The 18,793-nt window shown below is 47.9% G+C and overlaps 1 protein-coding gene across 1 annotated transcript in view; it reads left to right on the top strand.

Moving 5' to 3' along the window:
- Positions 1-18,793, top strand: part of LOC132805525 (brevican core protein-like) — a 67,641-nt gene that overhangs the window by 30,952 nt on the left and 17,896 nt on the right. The window lies entirely within an intron of this gene.

Below are 18,793 nucleotides of genomic sequence, written 5' to 3'. Positions count from 1 at the left end.
AGTCCCCCATTCCCCATTCTCCCACTCCCCCAACCCCCCATTCTCCCACTCCCCCACTCCCCATTCTCCCACTCCCCAACCCAATTCTCCCACTCCCCCACTCCACATTCTCCCACTCCCCCACTCTCCATTCTCCCAGTCCCCCATTCCCCATTCTCCCACTCCCCCAACCCCCCATTCTCCCACTCCCACACTCCCCATTCTCCCACTCCCCAACCCAATTCTCCCACTCCCACACTCCCCATTCTCCCACTCCCCCACTCTCCATTCTCCCACTCCCCCAACCCCCCATTCTCCCACTCCCACACTCCCCATTCTCCCACTCCCAACCCCCCATTCTCCCACTCCCCCAACCCCCCATTCTCCCACTCCCCCAACCCCCCATTCTCCCACTCCCACACTCCCCATTCTCCCACTCCCCACTCCCCTACTCCCAACCCTCCATTCTCCCACTCCCCACCCCCCATTCTCCCATTCCCAACCCCCCATTCTCCCACTCCCACACTCCCCATTCTCCCACTCCCCCAACCCCCCATTCTCCCACTCCCCCACTCCCCATTCTCCCACTCCCCAACCCAATTCTCCCACTCCCACACTCCCCATTCTCCCACTCCCCCACTCTCCATTCTCCCACTCCCCCAACCCCCCATTCTCCCACTCCCACACTCCCCATTCTCCCACTCCCAACCCCCCATTCTCCCACTCCCCCAACCCCCCATTCTCCCACTCCCACACTCCCCATTCTCCCACTCCCCACTCCCCTACTCCCAACCCTCCATTCTCCCACTCCCCACCCCCCATTCTCCCATTCCCAACCCCCCATTCTCCCACTCCCACACTCCTCATTCTCCCACTCCCACACTCCCCATTCTCCCACTCCCACACTCCTCATTCTCCCACTCCCAACCCTCCATTCTCCCACTCCCCACCCCCCATTCTCCCATTCCCAACCCCCCATTCTCCCACTCCCACACTCCCCATTCTCCCACTCCCCACCCCCATTCTCCCATTCCCCACCCCCATTCTCCCATTCCCCACTCCCCATTTTCCCCTTATCCTCATTCCCTCCTTCTCTCCCCTCTGCCATCCCTTCTCCCATGCCCTCTGTCCCTCTTCTTTCTATTCCCTCCCCTACTTCCTCCCGTCCCCTTCGCTCAATTGGTCCCTCTCATCCTCCTCCCCTCTCCCTCTTCCCTGCCTCCTGGAAGTCTGTCCCCTCATTCTGCCTGCCTATAATTTCCGAGCACAGCGGTGCCCTGGTGTGACTGGGGCTATTTATCGGGGTCGCGGGTAAACATCACAGGGACAGGGAGTTGAATTACAACCAGGATTCAGTGCAAAGATCTGGAATGTAAAAATGTCACAATGCCCCATGTCAATTGTCATTAAAAACCCCATTGGGAGTTGGGGGGGGGGTTCATTAATGGAGAAGGAAATCTGCCATCCTTACTGGGTTATGGTTCACAGTAATTGGGGTGGGCATTAACTGATTAACTGGTTAGGTGCCTTCTGGGCAGTAAATGGCAGTGTGAGCAACAATGCCAAGGTCCCACATGTGATGGATGTTTTTAAAAAAGCAATGCATCTTCCAGGTTGGCTTGAGAGGACAAACCAGCAAGCGCCGAACTCAAAAACGCTGTAGGTCTAAAATCAAAGCAGCAAGGCCTGGGGAAACTCAGCAGGGTCTGTGCAGAGAGAGAAACATTTTGACTCTGATATGGCTCTTATAACTGTGAACCCTCACTTCTCTGTCTGCAGATTTCACCAGCCCTTTCTGCCATGTCCAACTAACACTCATTTTTTTTTTAATTTAAAAAAGATTGAAAAGCAGGAGGAAATTTTGCCTTTGCATGATGTTTCCTGAGAGCTTCTGTGAAGTGTAAGATGTTAATAATTTCTATGAAAGTTGCTATTAAAGGTATTTTACAGACAAACTCTATCACTGCTGAGTCTTTATTCTGCAACTAATTCAGCCACTAACTCATCTTTCCTACTGTCCTTTCTGCTCCCACCCCCCCACTGATTCATCTTGTCTCTTCAATTTAATAGCCACCTTCTGCATGTCGCTGGGTGCTTTAAAATGTTAGGGTAGACTTGGAGGGGTTTTGAGGGGGAGTTGGAGGAGAGGAGGTTAGGGAGGAGCCTTCAGCCTTGGCTGCCTGGGGTGTCTTCCATTGTTGAGGGTGAGGGTGAGGGAGGGATCAGCTGAAACTCCAGAGGTAGAGGAAGGATGATGTTGCAGTTCGCGTGCACCTCTCTTTACACACAGGGCTGTCCCAAATTACTCAACAGGGCACAAATACAACATCCCACTGGCACACAGCATGCTCCCAAAAGCAGTGAGGCAATGACTACGGGATAAATATTAGCTCCAAATTACTCTCCGACAGTCCTCACTCCCTCAGTACTGACCCTCCAACACTGCACATTTCCTCAGCACTGACCCCCTGCTAATGCAGCACTCCCTCAGTACTGACCCTCCAACACTGCACATTTCCTCAGCACTGACCCCCTGCTAATGCAGCACTCCCTCAGTACTGACCCTCCAACACTGCACATTTCCTCAACACTGACCCCCTGCTAATGCAGCACTCCCTCAGTACTGACCCTCCAACACTGCACATTTCCTCAGCACTGACCCCCTGCTAATGCAGCACTCCCTCAGTACTGACCCTCAGACAGTGCAGTGCTCCCTCAGTGCTGACCCTCAGACAGTGCAGTGCTCCCTCAGTACTGACCCTCTGACAGTGCAGCACTCCCTCAGTACTGACCCTCCAACAGTGCAGCACTCCCTCAGTACTGACCCTCAGACAATGCAGCACTCCCTCAGTACTGACCCTCAGACAGTGCAGCACCCCCTCAGTGCTGACCCTCTGACAGTGCAGTGCTCCCTCAGTACTGACCCTCAGACAGTGCAGCACTCCCTCAGTACTGACCCTCCGACAGTGCAGCACTCCCTCAGTACTGACGCTCAGACAGTGCAGTACTCCCTCAGTACTGACCCTCAGACAGTGCAGCACTCCCTCAGTACTGACCCTCAGACAGTGCAGCACTCCCTCAGTACTGACCCTCAGACAGTGCAGCACTCCCTCAGTACTGACCCTCAGACAGTGCAGCACTCCCTCAGTACTGACGCTCAGACAGTGCAGTACTCCCTCAGTACTGACCCTCAGACAGTGCAGCACTCCCTCGGTACTGACCCTCAGACAGTGCAGCACTCCCTCAGTACTGACCCTCAGACAATGCATCACTCCCTCAGTACTGACCCTCTGACAGTGCAGCACTCCCTCAGTACTGACCCTCAGACAGTGCAGCGCTCCCTCAGTACTGACCCTCTGACAGTGCAGCGCTCCCTCAGTACTGACCCTCTGACAGTGCAGCACTCCCTCAGTACTGACCCTCCGACAGTGCAGTGCTCCCTCAGTATTGACCCTCTGATAGTGCAGCACTCCCTCGGTACTGACCCTCAGACAGTGCAGCACTCCCTCAGTACTGACCCTCAGACAGTGCAGCACTCCCTCAGTACTGACCCTCAGACAGTGCAGCACTCCCTCAGTACTGATGCTCAGACAGTGCAGTACTCCCTCAGTACTGACCCTCAGACAGTGCAGCGCTCCCTCAGTACTGACCCTCCGACAGTGCAGCGCTCCCTCAGTACTGACCCTCTGACAGTGCAGCGCTCCCTCAGTACTGACCCTCCGACAGTGCAGCACTCCCTCAGTATTGACCCTCCAACAGTGCAGCGCTCCCTCAGTATTGACCCTCTGACAGTGCAGTGCTCCCTCAGTACTGACCCTCCGACAGTGCAGCACTCCCTCAGTATTGACCCTCCAACAGTGCAGCACTCCCTCAGTACTGACCCTCAGACAGTGCAGCACTCCCTCAGTGCTGACAGTGCAGCACTCCCTCAGTACTGACCCTCAGACAGTGCAGCGCTCCCTCAGTACTGACCCTCCGACAGTGCAGTGCTCCCTCAGTACTGACCCTCCGACAGTGCAGCGCTCCCTCAGTACTGACCCTCTGACAGTGCAGCGCTCCCTCAGTACTGACCCTCTGACAGTGCAGCGCTCCCTCAGTACTGACCCTCCGACAGTGCAGCGCTCCCTCAGTACTGACCCTCTGACAGTGCAGCGCTCCCTCAGTACTGACCCTCTGACAGTGCAGCGCTCCCTCAGTACTGACCCTCCGACAGTGCAGCACTCCCTCAGTGCTGACAGTGCAGCACTCTCTCAGTACTGACCCTCAGACAGTGCAGCACTCCCTCAGTGCTGACAGTGCAGCACTCCCTCAGTACTGACCCTCTGACAGTGCAGCACTCCCTCAGTACTGACCCTCTGATAGTGCCCACACCCTCAACGCTGCCCCTCTGACAGAGCCATTCCCTCAGCAGTGACACTCTGATAGTGCCCGCTCCCTCAGTGCCCGCTCCCTCAGTGCTGACCCTCCAATGGTGAAACTGTCCTTTGGCACTGACCGTCCAACACTTTTGATGAAAGAAATGAGTGAGAAACAGTTCCCTCTGGCAGGAGAGGTGGTCACCAGAGGGAGGCATGGATTGAAGAGAATCGGCAAAACCAACAGAGCGTGGGGGAGAGGAGGAGTGTTTATTTTTCAGCATGGCAAGTTCTTGTGCTACTTGGAAGGGAGCAGGTTCTACAGGAACCTGCAAAAGTTCAGTGGGACAGGGAGAATCACTGGATGGGGAAGATTTGCAGGGGCAATGAAGGGGAGGGGAAAGAATCGGGGAGGAGAGAGGAGTGGCGCTGATTGGTGAGCTGTTCCAAAGAGCTGGCCTGGGGACAATGGGCAGAGTGGCCTTCCACCCAGAGAGTTGCTATTTGTACTTGTTTGATTGCCACCACCAGCTGAGAGAACAAATTCTTCCTCATACCCATCTTCATGGAGGTGCCCTCATTCTGAAATTGTGCACCCCCCCCCCAGGAAACATCCTCTCAGTCTTCACCCCTGTTAAGCTCCCCCCTCAGGACCTTGGATGTTTCACTAAGATCGCCTCTCATTCTTTTAAACTCTGACAGGCTGACCCTGCTCAACCTTACCTTGTAAGGCTAACCTTTCATACCAGGAATTAACCTAGTCCAAACAGCCAAACACACAGGGAAACTGGGTCAGTTAATAAGAAAGGGGGTTTCAGGACACCCCCACAAGCAGACAGTGATGCTGGAAGAGCATAGCAGTTCAGGCAGCATCCAAAGTGCAGCGAAATTGATGAAATCATGATGAAGAGCTTTTGCCTGAAACGTCGATTTCGCTGCACTTTGGATGCTGCCTGAACTACTGTGCTCTTCCAGCACCACTGATCCAGAACCTGGTTTCCAGCATCTGCAGTCATTGTTTTTACCCACAAGCAGACAGCTGATAGCACAGCCCCCAAGGATGGAGTGATGGGAATCAAGGATAGGCCAGACTAATGCTGGAGGCAGCACCTATGAGACTGGTCCCGAGAATGCAGAGCCCAATTTGCCAAAAGGGGTCATGGATGACCACGGCAGCACCGACTGATAATCCCGTTCATTGTGACAAGCCCCCTTTCCACATGCTATGACAACTGGTTCTGTCATCTGAAGGAGGAGCAGACAACGTCCAACTGTACCAAGAGAAATCAATCAGCACAGAACCTGAATTAAAACAACAAATTACATTAACATTCACACTGATGCGTGCTGTTTAATCATGCTCACTATTTAAACCTTAACATTCTGCTTAACACTCACACTCTGTGATTAACCCTCACACACTCTATTGAACCTTCTCACACTCTCTGTTTAACCCTATCACTCTGTTTAACCCTCTCACACTGTTTAACTCTCTCATTTCACTTAACCCTCTCACTCTCTGTTTAACCCTCTCATTCTGCATTTAACCCTCACGTTCTCTGTTTAACCCTCTCATTCTGTGCTTATCCCTCAGGCTCTCTGTTTAACCCTCTCACATGCTATTTAGCCCTCAGACTCTGTTTAACCCTCTCACTCTCTGTGTTTAACCCTCTCATTCTGTGTTTAACCCTGTTATTCTCTGTTTAACCCTCTCATTCTGTGTTTAACCCTCTTATTCTCTGTTTATTCCTCTTACTCTCTGTTTAACCCTCTCATTCTGTGTTTAACCCTCTTACTCTCTGTTTAATCCTCTCATTCTGTGTTTAACCCTCTTACTCTCTGTTTAACCCTCTCACACTCTATTTACTCTCTGTTTAACTGTCTCAGACTCTTTGTTTAACCCTCACACTGTCTGTGTTTAACCCTCACTCTCTCTGTGTTTAACCCTCACTCTCTGTGTTTCACCCTCACTTGCTGTTTAATTTACACTCTCTATTTAACCCCATGCTCTCAGGTTAACCCTCTCACACTCTATTTAGCCATCTCACACTCAGTTTAAGCCTCACACTCTCTGATTAACCCTCTCACGTTCTATTTAACCCTCACACTCTGTTTAACCCTCACATTGTTTAACCCTCATACTCTCTGTTTATCCCTCACAGTGCGTTTAACCCCCCTCACTGTTTAACCCTCAGACACACTGTTTAACCCTCACACTCTCTCTGTTTAACCTCACACTGTTTAACTCTCACGTTCTTTCTGTTTAATCCTCATTTACTTTATTTAACCCTCTCACTCTCTGTGTTTAACTCTCACACTGTTTAACCCTCTCTCTGTTTAACCCTCACACTCTCTGTGTTTAACCCTTACACTCTCTATTTATTCCTCTCAATCTCTGTTTAACCTGCTTACTCTCTGTTTAATCCTCACACAGTTTAACCCTCACACTCTATCTTTTTAATGCTGTCAATCTGTGTTTGGCCCTCTTACTGTTTGACCCTCTCACTCCCTCTGTTTAAACCTCGCATTCTCTGTTTAACCCTCACTCTGTGTTTAACCCTCAAACTCTCTGTGTTTAACTCTCTGTTTAATCCCCTCACACTCTGTGTTTAACCCTCACACTCTGTGTTTAACCCTCACACTCTCTGTGTTTAACCCTCACACTCTGTGTTTAACCCTCACACTCTGTGTTTATCCCTCTCACTCTCTGTGTTTAACCCTCACTCTCTGTGTTTAACCCTCTCACTCTGTGTTTAACCCTCCCATTCTCTGTGTTTAACCCTCTCACTCTCTGTGTTTAACCTTCTCACTCTGTGTTTAACCCTCACACTCTGTGTTTAACCTTCTCACTCTCTGTGTTTAACCCTCTCACTCTGTGTTTAACCCTCTCACACTCCGTGTTTAACCCTCTCGCTCTCTGTGTTTAACCCTCTCACTCTGTGTTTAACCCTCTCACACTCCGTGTTTAACCCTCTCGCTCTCTGTGTTTAACCCTCACTCTCTGTGTTTAACCCTCACACTCTGTGTTTAACCCTCTCACTCTCTGTGTTTAACCCTCTCACTCTGTGTTTAACCCTCTCACTCTCTGTGTTTAACCCTCTCACTCTGTATTTAACCCTCTCACTCTCTTTGTATAACCCTCTCACTCTCTGTGTTTAACCCTCCCACTCGCAGTGTTTAACCCTCTCACACTCTGGGTTTAACCCTCCCGCTCTCTGTGTTTAACTCTCTCACTCTCTGTGTTTAACCCTCACACACTGTGTTTAACCCTCTCACTCTGTGTTTAACCCTCACACTCTCAGTGTTTAACCCTTTCACACTGTGTTTAACCCTCTCACTCTCTGTGTTTAACCCTCACTCTGTGTTTAACCCTCACTCTCTCTGTGTTTAACCCTCTCACTCTCTGTGTATAACCCTCACACTCTGTGTTTAACCCTCTCTCTCTCTCTGTGTTTAACCCTCCCACTCTCTGTGTTTAACCCTCCCATTCTGGGTTTAACCCTCACACTCTCTGTGTTTAACCCCCTCTCACTCTGTGTTTAACCCTCTCACTCCCTGTGTTTAACCCTCCCACTCTGTGTTTAACCCTCTCACTCTCTGTGTTTAATCCTCACTCTCTGTGTTTAACCCTCCCACTCTGTGTTTAACCCTCACTCTCTCTGTGTTTAGCCCTCACTCTCTGTGTTTAACCCTCTCACTCTATGTTTAACCCTCACACTATGTTTAACCCTCACACTCTCTATTTAACCCTCACACTCTGTGTTTAACCCTCCCACTCTCTGAGTTTAACCCTCTCACTCGTTGTGTTTAACCCTCACACTGTGTTTAACCCTCACACTCTCTATTTAACCCTCACACTCTGGGTTTAAACCCTCACACTCTGTGTTTAACCCTCCTACTCTCTGTGTTTAACCCTCACTCTCTCTGTGTTTAACCCTCCCACTCTCTGTGTTTAACCCTCACTCTCTCTGTGTTTAACCCTCACACTCTCTGTGTTTAACCCTCTCACTGTTTAACCCTCACACACTGTGTTTAACCCTCACTCTCTGTGTTTAAACCTCTCACTCTGTGTTTAACCCTCCCACTCTGTGTTTAACACTCTCACTCTCTGTGTTTAACCCTCACACTCTCTATTTAACCCTCACACTCTGTGTTTAACCCTCACTCTCTCTGTGTTTAACCCTCCCACTCTCTGTGTTTAACCCTCTCATTCTGGGTTTAACCCTCCCACTCTCTGTGTTTAACCCTCTTACTCTCTGTGTATAACCCTCACACTCTGTATTTAACCCTCTCACTCACTGTGTATAACCCTCCCACTCTCTGTGTTTAACCCTCTCACACTCTGTGTTTAACCCTCACACTCTGTGTTTATCCGTCTCACTCTCTGTGTTTAACCCTCTCACACTCTGTGTTTAACCCTCATACTCTGTGTTTAACCTTCCCACTCTCTGTGTTTAACCCTCTCACTCTCTGTGTTTAACCCTCACACTCTGGGTTTATCCCTCCCACTCTCTGTGTTAACCCTCACTCTCTCTGTGTTTAACCTCACACTGTGTTTAACCCTCACTCTCTCTGTGTTTAACCCTCACACTCTCTGTGTTTAACCCTCTCACTGTGTTTAACCCTCACTCTGTGTTTAACACTCTCACTCTGTGTTTAACCCTCTCACTGTGTTTAACCTTCCCACTCTCTGTGTTTAACCCTCTCACTCTCTGTGTTTAACCCTCTTACTCTCTGTGTATAACCCTCACACTCTGTGTTTATCCCTCTCACTCTCTGTGTATAACCCTCACACTCTGTGTTTAACCCTCTCATTCTGTGTTTAACCCTCACACTCTGTGTTTAACCCTCCCACTCTCTGTTTTTAACCCTCACACCCTCTGTGTTTAACCCTCTCACTCTCTGTGTTTAACCCTCTCACTCTGTGTTTAACCCTCACACTCTGTGTTTAACCTTCTCACTCTCTGTGTTTAACCCTCTCACTCTGTGTTTAACCCTCTCACACTCCGTGTTTAACCCTCTCGCTCTCTGTGTTTAACCCTCTCACTCTGTGTTTAACCCTCTCACACTCCGTGTTTAACCCTCTCGCTCTCTGTGTTTAACCCTCACTCTCTGTGTTTAACCCTCACACTCTGTGTTTAACCCTCTCACTCTCTGTGTTTAACCCTCTCACTCTGTGTTTAACCCTCTCACTCTCTGTGTTTAACCCTCTCACTCTGTATTTAACCCTCTCACTCTCTTTGTATAACCCTCTCACACTCTGTGTTTAACCCTCCCACTCGCAGTGTTTAACCCTCTCACACTCTGGGTTTAACCCTCCCGCTCTCTGTGTTTAACTCTCTCACTCTCTGTGTTAACCCTCATTCTCCCTGTGTTTAACCCTCACACTATGTTTAAACCTCACACTCTGTGTTTAACCCTCACTCTCTCTGTGTTTAACCTCATACTCTGTGTTTAACCCTCACACTCTGTGTTTAACCCTCTCATCTGTGTTTAACCCTCATTCTCACAGTGTTTAACCCTCACACTCTGTGTTTAACCCTCTCACTCTGTGTTTAACCCTCTCACTGTTTAACCCTCACTCTCTGTGTTTAACCCTCACACTCTGTGTTTAACCCTCCCACTCTCTGTGTTTAACCCTCACACTCTGTGTTTAACCCTCTCACTCTGTGTTTAACCCTCACACTCTCTGTGGTTAACCCTCTCACTCTCTGTGTTTAACCCTCACACTGTGTTTAACCCTCACACTCTCTATTTATCCCTCACACTCTGTGTTTAACCCTCACTCTCTCTGTGTTTTACCCTCACACTCTCTGTGTTTAACCCTCACACTCTGTGTTTAACCCTCCCACTCTCTGAGTTTAACCCTCTCACTCGTTGTGTTTAACCCTCACACTGTGTTTAACCCTCACACTCTCTGTGTTTAACCCTCTCACTGTGTTTAACCCTCACACTCTGTGTTTAACACTCTCACTCTGTGTTTAACCCTCTCACTGTGTTTAACCCTCACACTCTCTATTTAACCCTCACACTCTGTGTTTAACCCTCTCACTCTCTGTGTTTAACCCTCCCACTCTCTGTGTTTAACCCTCCCACTCTGTTTAACCCTCACACTCTGTGTTTAACCCTCTCACTCTGTGTTTAACCCTCACACTCTGTGTGGTTAGCCCTCTCACTCTCTGTGTTTAACCCTCCCACTCTCTGTGTTTAACCCTCCCACTCTGTTTAACCCTCACACTCTGTGTTTAACCCTCTCACTCTGTGTTTAACCCTCACACTCTGTGTGGTTAGCCCTCTCACTCTCTGTGTTTAACCCTCACACTGTGTTTAACCCTCACACTCTCTATTTAACCCTCACACTCTGTGTTTAACCCTCTCACTCTCTGTGTTTAACCCTCCCACTCTCTGTGTTTAACCCTCTCCCACTCTGTGTTTAACCCTCTCACTCTCTGTGTATAACCCTCACACTCTGTGTTTAACCCTCTCACTCACTGTGTTTAACCCTCCCACTCTCTGTGTTTAACCCTCTCACTCTGTTTTTAACCCTCATTCTCTCTGTGTTTAACCCTCTCTCTCTCTCTGTGTTTAACCCTCTCACTCTGTGTTTAACCCTCTCACTATGTTTAACCCTTACACTCTCTATTTAACCCTCACACTCTGTGTTTAACCCTCCCACTCTCTGTGTTTAACCCTCACAATCTCTATTTAACCCTCACTCTCTGTGTTTAATCCTCCCACTCTCTGTGTTTAACCCTCACTCTCTCTGTGTTTAACCCTCACACTCTCTGTGGTTAACCCTCTCACTCTGTGTTTAACCCTCACACTCTCTGTGTTTAACCCTCTCACTGTGTTTAACCCTTCCACTCTCTGTGTTTAACCCTCTCACTCCCTGTGTTTAACCCTCCCACTCTGTGTTTAACCCTCTCACTCTCTGTGTTTAATCCTCACTCTCTGTGTTTAACCCTCCCACTCTGTGTTTAACCCTCACTCTCTCTGTGTTTAGCCCTCACTCTCTGTGTTTAACCCTCTCACTCTATGTTTAACCCTCACACTATGTTTAACCCTCACACTCTCTATTTAACCCTCACACTCTGTGTTTAACCCTCCCACTCTCTGAGTTTAACCCTCTCACTCGTTGTGTTTAACCCTCACACTGTGTTTAACCCACACACTCTCGATTTAACCCTCACACTCTGGGTTTAAACCCTCACACTCTGTGTTTAACCCTCACACTCTGTGTGGTTAGCCCTCTCACTCTCTGTGTTTAACCCTCACACTGTGTTTAACCCTCACACTCTCTATTTAACCCTCACACTCTGTGTTTAACCCTCTCACACTCTGTGTTTAACCCTCCCACTCTCTGAGTTTAACCCTCTCACTCGTTGTGTTTAACCCTCACACTGTGTTTAACCCTCACACTCTCTATTTAACCCTCACACTCTGGGTTTAAACCCTCACACTCTGTATTTAACCCTCCCACTCTCTGTGTTTAACCCTCACTCTCTCTGTGTTTAACCCTCACACTCTCTGTGTTTAACCCTCTCACTGTTTAACCCTCACACTCTGTGTTTAACCCTCACTCTCTGTGTTTAACCCTCTCACTCTGTGTTTAACCCTCCCACTCTGTGTTTAACACTCTCACTCTCTGTGTTTAACCCTCACACTCTCTATTTAACCCTCACACTCTGTGTTTAACCCTCACTCTCTCTGTGTTTAACCCTCCCACTCTCTGTGTTTAACCCTCTCATTCTGGGTTTAACCCTCCCACTCTCTGTGTTTAACCCTCTTACTCTCTGTGTATAACCCTCACACTCTGTATTTAACCCTCTCACTCACTGTGTATAACCCTCCCACTCTCTGTGTTTAACCCTCTCACACTCTGTTTAACCCTCACACTCTGTGTATATCCGTCTCACTCTCTGTGTTTAACCCTCTCACACTCTGTGTTTAACCCTCATACTCTGTGTTTAACCTTCCCACTCTCTGTGTTTAACCCTCTCACTCTCTGTGTTTAACCCTCACACTCTGGGTTTAACCCTCCCACTCTCTGTGTTAACCCTCACTCTCTCTGTGTTTAACCTCACACTCTGTGTTTAACCCTCATTCTCTCTGTGTTTAACCCTCACACCCTCTGTGTTTAACCCTCTCACTGTGTTTAACCCTCACACTCTGTGTTTAACACTCTCACTCTGTGTTTAACCCTCTCACTGTGTTTAACCCTCACACTCTCTGTGTTTAACCCTCTTACTCTCTGTGTATAACCCTCACACTCTGTGTTTATCCCTCTCACTCTCTGTGTTTAACCCTCTCACACTCTGTGCTTAACCCTCACACTCTGTGTTTAACCCTCCCACTCTCTGTGTTTAACCCTCTCACTCTGGGTTTAACCCTCACACTCTGTGTTTAACCCTCTCACTCTCTGTGTTAACCCTCATTCTCCCTGTGTTTAACCCTCACACTATGTTTAAACCTCATACTCTGTGTTTAACCCTCACTCTCTCTGTGTTTAACCCTCACACTCTGTGTTTAACCCTCTCATCTGTGTTTAACCCACATTCTCACTGTGTTTAACCCTCACACTCTGTGTTTAACCCTCTCACTCTGTGTTTAACCCTCTCACTGTTTAACCCTCACTCTCTGTGTTTAACCCTCACTCTCTGTGTTTAACCCTCTCACTCTGTGTTTAACCCTCCCACTCTGTGTTTAACACTCTCACTCTCTGTGTTTAACCCTCACACTCTCTATTTAACCCTCACACTCTGTGTTTAACCCTCACTCACTCTGTGTTTAACCCTCCCACTCTCTGTGTTTAACCCTCTCATTCTGGGTTTAACCCTCCCACTCTCTGTGTTTAACCCTCTTACTCTCTGTGTATAACCCTCACACTCTCTGTGTTTAACCCTCTCACACTCTGTGTTTAACCCTCACACTCTGTGTATATCCGTCTCACTCTCTGTGTTTAACCCTCTCACACTCTGTGTTTAACCCTCATACTCTGTGTTTAACCTTCCCACTCTCTGTGTTTAACCCTCTCACTCTCTGTGTTTAACCCTCACACTCTGGGTTTAACCCTCCCACTCTCTGTGTTAACCCTCACTCTCTCTGTGTTTAACCTCACACTCTGTGTTTAACCCTCATTCTCTCTGTGTTTAACCCTCACACCCTCTGTGTTTAACCCTCTCACTGTGTTTAACCCTCACACTCTGTGTTTAACACTCTCACTCTGTGTTTAACCCTCTCACTGTGTTTAACCCTCACACTCTGTGTTTAACCCTCTCACTCTCTGTGTTTAACCCTCTTACTCTCTGTGTATAACCCTCACACTCTGTGTTTATCCCTCTCACTCTCTGTGTTTAACCCTCTCACACTCTGTGCTTAACCCTCACACTCTGTGTTTAACCCTCTCATTCTGTGTTTAACCCTCACACTCTGTGTTTAACCCTCCCACTCTCTGTGTTTAACCCTCTCACTCTGGGTTTAACCCTCACACTCTGTGTTTAACCCTCTCACTCTCTGTGTTAACCCTCATTCTCCCTGTGTTTAACCCTCACACTATGTTTAAACCTCATACTCTGTGTTTAACCCTCACTCTCTCTGTGTTTAACCCTCACACTCTGTGTTTAACCCTCTCATCTGTGTTTAACCCTCATTCTCACTGTGTTTAACCCTCACACTCTGTGTTTAACCCTCTCACTGTTTAACCTTCACTCTCTGTGTTTAACCCTCACACTCTGTGTTTAACCCTCTCACTCTGTGTTTAACCCTCACACTCTCTGTGGTTAACCCTCTCACTCTCTGTGTTTAACCCTCACACTGTGTTTAACCCTCACACTCTCTATTTATCCCTCACACTCTGTGTTTAACCCTCACTCTCTCTGTGTTTTACCCTCCCACTCTCTGTGTTTAACCCTCACACTCTCTATTTAACCCTCACACTCTGTGTTTAACCCTCTCACTCTCTGTGTTTAACCCTCCCACTCTCTGTGTTTAACCCTCCCACTCTGTGTTTAACCCTCACACTCTGTGTTTAACCCTCACACTCTCTGTGTTTAACCCTCTCACTGTGTTTAACCCTCACACTCTGTGTTTAACCCTCTCACTCTGTGTTTAACCCTCACACTCTGTGTGGTTAGCCCTCTCACTCTCTGTGTTTAACCCTCACACTGTGTTTAACCCTCACACTCTCTATTTAACCCTCACACTCTGTGTTTAACCCTCTCACTCTCTGTGTTTAACCCTCCCACTCTGTGTTTAACCCTCTCCCACTCTGTGTTTAACCCTCTCACTCTCTGTGTATAACCCTCACACTCTGTGTTTAACCCTCTCACTCACTGTGTTTAACCCTCTCACTCTCTGTGTTAAACCCTCTCACTCTGTTTTTAACCCTCATTCTCTCTGTGTTTAACCCTCTCTCTCCCTCTGTGTTTAACCCTCTCACTCTGTTTAACCCTCTCACTATGTTTAACCCTTACACTCTCTATTTAACCCTCACACTCTGTGTTTAACCCTCCCACTCTCTGTGTTTAACCCTCACAATCTCTATTTAACCCTCACTCTCTGTGTTTAACCCTCCCACTCTCTGTGTTTAACCCTCACTCTCTCTGTGTTTAACCCTCACACTCTCTGTGGTTAACCCTCTCACTCTGTGTTTAACCCTCACACTCTCTGTGTTTAACCCTCTCACTCTGTGTTTAACCCTCCCACTCTCTGTGTTTAACCCTCTCACTCTCTGTGTTTAACCCTCACTCTCTCTGTGTTTAACCCTCACTCTCTCGGTGTTTAACCCTCACTCTCTGTGTTTAACCCTCTCACTCTCTGTGTTTAACCCTCACACTGTGTTTAACCCTCACACTCTCTATTTAACCCTCTCACTCTGGGTTTAACCCTCACACTCTCTGTGTTAACCCTCACTCTCTCTGTGTTTAACCCTCACATACTGTGTTTAACCCTCACACTCTGTGTTTAACCCTCACACTCTCTGTGTTTAACCCTCTCACTGTGTTTAACCCTCACACTCTGTGTTTAACCCTCTCACTCTGTGTTTAACCCTCTCACTGTTTAACCCTCACACTCTGTGTTTAATCCTCACTCTCTGTGTTTAACCCTCTCACTCTCTGTGTTTAACCCTCACACTGTGTTTAACCCTCACACTCTCCATTTAACCCTCTCACTCTGTGTTTAACCCTCTCACTCTCTGTGTTTAACCCTCACACTCTGTGTTTAACCCTCACTCTCTCTGTGTTTAACCTCACCCGCTGTGTATAACCCTCACACTCTGTGTTTAACCCTCTCAGTGTGTTTAACCCTCACTCTCTGTGTTTAACCCTCTCACTGTGTTTAACCCTCACTCTCTGTGTTTAACCCTCCCACTCTCTGTGGTTAACCCTCTCACTCTCTGTGTTTAACCCTCACTCTCTCTGTGTTTAACCCTCACTCTCTCGGTGTTTAACCCTCACACTCTGTGTTTAACCCTCACACTATGTTTAACCCTCACACTCTGTGTTTAACCCTCACTCTCTGTGTTTAACCCTCTCACTCTCTGTGTTTAACCCTCACACTCTCTATTTAACCCTCTGACTCTGGGTTTAACCCTCACACTCTGTGTTTAACCCTCACACTCTCTGTGTTAACCCTCACTCTCTGTGTTTAACCCTCACACTCTCTGTGTTAACCCTCACTCTCTCTGTGTTTAACCCTCACACTATGTTTAACCCTCACACTCTGTGTTTAACCCTCACACTCTGTGTTTAACCCTCTCACTGTGTTTAACCCTCACACTCTGTGTTTAACCCTCACTCTCTGTGTTTAACCCTCTCACTCTGTGTTTAACCCTCCCACTCTGTGTTTAACGCTCTCACTCTCTGTGTTTAACCCTCACACTGTGTTTAACCCTCCCACTCTCTGTGTTTAACCCTCCCATTCTGTGTTTAACCCTCACACTCTCTGTGTTTAACCCTCCCACTCTCTGTGGTTAACCCTCTCAGTCTGTGTTTAACCCTCACACTCTCTGTGTTTAACCCTCACACTCTCTGTGTTAACCCTCACTCTCTCTGTGTTTAACCCTCACACTATGTTTAACCCTCACACTCTGTGTTTAACCCTCACTCTCTCTGTGTTTAACCTCACCCTCTGTGTATAACCCTCACACTCTCTGTGTTTAACCCTCTCACTGTGTTTAACCCTCACATTCTGTGTTTAACCCTCACTCTCTGTGTTTAACCCTCTCACTGTGTTTAACACTCACACTCTGTGTTTAACCCTCACACTCTGTGTTTAACCCTCTCACTGTGTTTAACCCTCACACTCTGTGTTTAACCCTCACTCTCTGTGTTTAACCCTCTCACTCTGTGTTTAACCCTCCCACTCTGTGTTTAACGCTCTCACTCTCTGTGTTTAACCCTCACACTGTGTTTAACCCTCCCACTCTCTGTGTTTAACCCTCCCATTCTGTGTTTAACCCTCACACTCTCTGTGTTTAACCCTCCCACTCTCTGTGGTTAACCCTCTCAGTCTGTGTTTAACCCTCACACTCTCTGTGTTTAACCCTCCCACTCTCTGTGTTTAACCCTCTCACTCTGTGTTTAACCCTCTCACTCCCTGTGTTTAGCCCTCTCACTCCGTGTTTAACCCTCTCACTGTGTTTAACCCTCACACTCTGTGTTTAACCCTCACTCTCTGTGTTTAACCCTCTCACTCTGTTTTTAACCCTCCCACTCTGTGTTTAACGCTCTCACTCTCTGTGTTTAACCCTCACACTGTGTTTAACCCTCCCACTCTCTGTGTTTAACCCTCTCACTCTGTTTTTAACCCTCCCATTCTGTGTTTAACCCTCACACTCTCTGTGTTTAACCCTCCCACTCTCTGTGGTTAACCCTCTCAGTCTGTGTTTAACCCTCCCACTCTCTGTGTTTAACCCTCACACTCTGTGTTTAACTCTCTCACTCCCTGTGTTTAGCCCTCTCACTCTGTGTTTAACCCTCTCACTCTCTGTGTTTAACCCTCCCACTCTGTGTTTAACCCTCCCGCTCTCTGTGTTTAACCCTCTTGCTCTCTGTGTTTAACCCTCTCACTCTCTGTGTTTAACCCTCCCATTGTCTGTTTAACCCTCTCACTCTGTGTTTAACCCTCCCACTCTGTGTTTAACCCTCCAACTCTCTGTGTTTAACCCTCCCACTCTCTGTGTTTAACTCTCTCACTCTCTGTGTTTAACTCTCCCACTCTCTGTGTTTAACCCTCTCACTCTGTGTTTAACCCTACAACTCTCTGTGTTTAACCCTCTCACTCTGTGTTTAACCCTCCCACTCTGTGTTTAACCCTCACTCTCTGTGTTTAACCCTCTCACTCTGTTTTTAACCCTCCCACTCTGTGTTTAACGCTCTCACTCTCTGTGTTTAACCCTCACACTCTGTGTTTAACCCTCACTCTCTGTGTTTAACCCTCTCACTCTGTTTTTAACCCTCCCATTCTGTGTTTAACCCTCACACTCTCTGTGTTTAACCCTCCCACTCTCTGTGGTTAACCCTCTCAGTCTGTGTTTAACCCTCCCACTCTCTGTGTTTAACCCTCTCACTCTGTGTTTAACTCTCTCACTCCCTGTGTTTAGCCCTCTCACTCTGTGTTTAACCCTCTCACTCTCTGTGTTTAACCCTCCCACTCTGTGTTTAACCCTCCCGCTCTCTGTGTTTAACCCTCTTGCTCTCTGTGTTTAACCCTCTCACTCTCTGTGTTTAACCCTCCCATTGTCTGTTTAACCCTCTCACTCTGTGTTTAACCCTCCCACTCTGTGTTTAACCCTCCAACTCTCTGTGTTTAACCCTCCCACTCTCTGTGTTTAACTCTCTCACTCTCTGTGTTTAACTCTCCCACTCTCTGTGTTTAACCCTCTCACTCTGTGTTTAACCCTACAACTCTCTGTGTTTAACCCTCTCACTCTGTGTTTAACCCTCCCACTCTGTGTTTAACCCTCTCACTCTCTGTGTTTAACCCTCACTCTATGTGTTTAACCCTCCCACTCTGTGTTTAATCCTCACAGTCTGTGTTTAACCCTCTCACTCTGTGTTTAACCCTCACACTCTGTGTTTAACCCTCACTCTCTGTGTTTAACCCTCCCACTCTCTGTTTTTAACCCTCACACTCTCTGTGTTTAACCCTCACACTCTGTGTTTAACCCTCCCACTCTCTGTGTTTAACCCTCACACTCTCTGGGTTTAACCCTCACACTCTGTGTTTAACCCTCACTCTCTCTGTGTTTAACCTCACACTCTGTGTTAAACCCTCACACTCTCTGTGTTTAACCCTCTCACTGTGTTTAACCCTCACTCTCTGTGTTTAACCCTCTCACTCTGTGTTTAATCCTCCCACTCTCTGTGTTTAACCCTTTTACTCTCTGTGTATAACCCTCACACTCTGTGTTTATCCCTCTTACTCTCTGTGTTTAACCCTCTCATACTCTGTGTTTA

This window comes from Hemiscyllium ocellatum, chromosome 50, assembly GCF_020745735.1.
Source record: "Hemiscyllium ocellatum isolate sHemOce1 chromosome 50, sHemOce1.pat.X.cur, whole genome shotgun sequence".
Classification (NCBI taxonomy): Eukaryota; Metazoa; Chordata; class Chondrichthyes; order Orectolobiformes; family Hemiscylliidae; genus Hemiscyllium; species Hemiscyllium ocellatum.
This window is presented reverse-complemented; position numbering and strand designations above follow the sequence as displayed.